Raw genomic sequence first — 4723 nt, 5'->3', positions numbered from 1 at the left:
GATATATGGATTCAGGAATTGGCCAATGTTCAAGTTTTCAGTAATTCTTGTTTTTGGTTGTTGGGTTCAGGGAGAGGGTTTGGTAACCCAAGTTGCTTTCCAACAAATAAATTATACGTAGAATTGAATGAAACATTTCAATTAGGTAATAGCTAGACACTCATAAAGATGTGCAAGAGAATTTGGAGCATAATAATTCATTCATGTCAAGACACAAGCATCATAGAAGGTGTCATGAAGCGCATAACCGTAATGATCTCCAAACCTTTAACATATATCTCGCCGGTTAAGAAGTCGAGCAGTACTATATGGATGCTTAGAACTGGAGGAATGGTTGACACTGAGTAAAACAAGACTTCACTCACCACCTCTGTTACTCAAATCCTGGAAGTTTGGAACCAACTCATTTAGAGGGCCTGTTAGCTCTATAAGCTCCTCGACGGCTGATATCGTTTGCGAGCATGACAAAGTATGATAACCTGCACGGTCCTCGGAATATTCCCATTGGACATCTGCCAAGGAATGACAACATCAGAATTGAAATCGGGGTGGAGGATTGTCAAGATTTTCTGCAGGACATGGAGGAGCTGATGTTCACTTGTATAGCCTTTTCTTTGCTCCCTAGTTTAGAGTACACAAAAAAGTTGTTAGATTCAAAAGAGGCAGTAGCATCTTGTGTGTCATAGGTTCCACTTCAATTTTGGTAGCTCATACCAGCTCTGTGAGAAGCTACGATTGCATCAACCAGGTGGTTGAGTACATTATGGAGTAACCTTCCTTGAGCTCCTGGTACAAAAATATTAGGGGACGCCTTCATCCGATGTGCTACTGCCATAATGCGTGTGTGGCGACTTCAATCGTCATGCTTGGCCCGGCGGCGTCTCCTCGTCGCTCTTATGCTGCCTGAAAATAAATCAGGAAAAAGAACACCAGCCAACACATCATCAGCATTCACTCGTATGGTTTATCTGATTGAAAGTAAAACTATGTTGAACTGATGCACTAGAACTGTGCTTGATGGCAACAGATTGCAACCTAGATTCGACCAATAATGCACCTATATAAAAATACATAACAATTCAGCAATGGCCAGTTGGAACAGATTGCTTAATATTTATCGTATAGAAAAAAAATGCAAACAGATCCATGTACACTATAGGAAAATCTGGCATTGCCGTGTGCCAAATAAACACGGCAAAGGCTTTGCCGTGTTCACGGCAAAATATACATCGCATAGATCCCTACGGCAAAGAGCACTTTGCCGTGCTCCTTCAACATGTACACGGCAAAGACCCTTTGCCGTGTGTTTTCCACGCTGCACGGCAATGAAAAGTAACTTGACGTGCCGCGATGGAGCTGGTGGCGCTTGAACTTTGCCGTGTACCAAAGCAGGACTCGTGGCAAAGAAACAAACATTTGCCGTGTGTCCTCGAGGTTGGAGCACGGCAAAGCTGAGATGGTTTGCCGTGTGTCCTCGAGGTTGGACCACGGCAAAGCTGAGATGGTTTGCCGTGGGTTCTTCAGTTTGGAGCACGGCAAATCTCCAATTGTTTGCCGTGCGTCCTCCACAGTTTCGTACATGGCAAAGCTTGAATACTTTGCCGTGTACTGTTGCCCATGCGCATGGCAAAGCTCCTGCCCGGGTCGCCTAGGCTGCACAGAAACTTGCCACATGTCCACTTTGCCATGTGTAGGCACACAACAAAGACCATTTTGCATCTTTGCCGTGCCTGTACGCACGGCAAAGGCCCATCTTTTTTTTCCATTTTTTGCTTATTTCTCTTTGATCCATACATTTCAAATACAAATAAACAGTAGTAACCCAATACACAAGCTCCATAATATGCATATAGTCCATAACATGCATATAATCCATAGTCCATAACACAAAATCCTTCGCAACATATAGTTTATAACACAAGTACGGGAGCAACATAATACAAGTCCATAAAAACATAGAGTCGAAACATATAGTTTCTAACACAAGTTCGGAAGCAATATAATACAAGCCCATGGAAACATGTAGTTCTCACCAAACACACGCCACCTTTGCCGTGTGTTTTACACTGGCGCACGGCAAAATAAAAGGCGCGAAATTTCTTCCGCGCGGAAAATGTTGGGCGGGAAGAAATGGCGCGCGTGAAAAGGAAGGAGTTGACGTGGCCCTAATTTTTTGCCGTGTGTATGTTAGAGGACACACGGCAATGTCGCGCTGCTGTAACGGTTCCGTCAACTGCGGACGGTGATGACACGTGGCTGGGCTCTTTGCCGTGCTCGTATTTTTGCCGTGTGTTTATTTCTTGCTTTGCCGTGTCCACTTCTTTGCCGTGTGTTTATTTCTTTCTTTGCCGTGTTGGTTTCTTTGCCGTGTGTTTTCTCCGCATTTTACCGTGTACTTTTCTTTTGCCGTGTACCTAGTTTCTCGGAACACGGCAAAGTGCTCGTTTGCCGTGTTCTGCGTTGTTTGGCACACGGCAAAGAGTCGAAGACACGGCAATGCTAGATTTTCCCGTAGTGGTACTCGGGACGGAGAATCGATGTACTACCTCCATTCCAATGAATAAGGCTTCTATTATTTTTGTAAAGTCAAACCATGTAACGTTTGACCAAGTTTTAAATACAAAATACAAAATCAATATTATTATGAAATATATTTTCATATGATATCTGTTGAAACCATATTTATTGATAGGTTTTTCTGAAATTTTGGTCAAACTTTGCTTAGTTGGAATTTTTTTTAAAACATATAAGCATTATTCATTAGAACGGAGATATATAAAAGAGTGTTGCACTGCGGTGGAGGGGTGGCAGGAGCCGGGCTCACTCACCTTCCGATACGGGCTTGCTCTGCTGTTGTTCATCGCCGATCTCGAGTTTTACTTTGGCAGAAGAAAATGCACGGTGATCAGAACATGTGGTGAGATGTCATTAATATGCAGAGAGGCTCGATCTAGAGGGCACACGATCGACAAGGACGAGCCACCTACGAGGAGTAGTATCAAACTCACCAGGAGCAGGAGGGCCTTCCTGGCCAGCCTCTTCTTTGACAGGCACGGAGGCAGCGTAGTGAAGCCGTCGCCTTGGGACTCCCTTCTGCATCCTGACCTGAGCGGCGTTTGCTTGCGAGCCCCGATCGATGTCGTCCGCGGTCGATCAGGTACTCAGGTCATCCGTGGAGGACGCGGCTTCTGCTTTCGGTCTCGAACCTCGGCTATGCTCTTCCGATAAAAGGGCCAGAGCCCTAACCCTTGATAGCCGGACTCGGACGCCGCCTTATGTTCACTTCCATGCTCGTATCTGTCGAAGGGGGGAAAATAAAGCTCAAGCCAGTCCCATTTGGTTCTGTTTTGGAGACACATCTCTCTACGTACTTAAGCTGCTTGGCTTCGATACTGGTGCCCTTGTTCCTGAGTCAGATCGAGAAGCCGATTAACGGTGCTGTTGATGCAGGCTGTAACAAGAAGCACGGGAGAAAGATTCAAGCCGATTGGCCGATGATTGAGGGTGGTTCTGGATCGATCGGAAGCTCACACGCCTGCCTTTTCTGTATAGATGGCCGTGGATTGGTGAATTTGGGTTTTTTCTGCATTGACCAAATAGGACACGATGCTGACAGCAATATCACTCCTGGAGTCTTGGGCTTCAGGCAGCGGATTACCGTCAGATGTTGGGCTACTTATTCAAGTGTGCTCTCTCTTCATGCGCTCCAGTGTGCCACCCTGCGGCACTGGGTTTCCTGGATGGTGTATGCTGATGGGCTATGGTCAGTTAGCTTTTAAGATTTTGCACTACAGTATTCTTCTGATGTTGACATTTTGCGACACACGGATGGCGCTCAAAGAACCAAGAGAGTACAAGTTGATATGTCGGCGATCTATCGGTGGTTCCCGGTGCCTTCTATACCCATACCTATGAAACTCATGTCCCTAGTGTGCAAAGTCGCAACAAACTAATAATGCGCAAACATAGAGTGCATAATTATAACTTAGACAAGTGAGATAAGAAAAAGCTTTTCATCCTTTGCTCGGGAAACCCTTGCTCCTTATAAAGACTTGAGTGTTGGGCAGTACCGAGAAGGTGTTTTGTCCTTATGTAGGTCAAATAGATAAGAATCATTTGGTTATAACCTTGGTACAAGGGTAGGTAAGCGTGTACAAGAGTTTCTTAATTCCTTCAAGCAAATGGTGAATATTTTCATGTCATTTTCCACGTTCAGTCAACAAAAAATCGAAAGGGAGACAATGTTTTCGCAATTCTATACTTTTTAATCCCCTTTTCACCTAATTCATTTACATGTTCCAAATGAACTAGGCTTAGCTCAAATAAGTTTGTAACCTAGCTTCGGATGTCAAGGGTACAACATATTTTTTAATTCATATTTCAAATAGTGTGGTTTATTGTTTATGAAGAGTTTGTCCTTTATTTTGTTTACTAAGTGAACTAGTATAATATAAGTCTGTGAAAAGATCATTAAAGTTACGGTAGCCAGAATCTTTCCTAAATAATCTTTTATTTTGTACTTCTCTAGCATGTCATTCTTAAGGCGGGTGCAATCCTAGTGTTCTACTCGCCTTGTCGAGTCGTCGATAAATTTGTGTAAAAAGTATGTTAACTCTGGTTCATGTGTGAACTATGCAGTTTTGATGCATCAATGTAACTAACGTTGCACCGACTGACTGATCGCTTCAATCACCAACAATAAGAAGCAGTGATGTGGGTATGT

This window comes from Lolium rigidum, chromosome 2, assembly GCF_022539505.1.
Source record: "Lolium rigidum isolate FL_2022 chromosome 2, APGP_CSIRO_Lrig_0.1, whole genome shotgun sequence".
In the NCBI taxonomy this organism is placed as follows: Eukaryota; Viridiplantae; Streptophyta; class Magnoliopsida; order Poales; family Poaceae; genus Lolium; species Lolium rigidum.
This window is presented reverse-complemented; position numbering follows the sequence as displayed.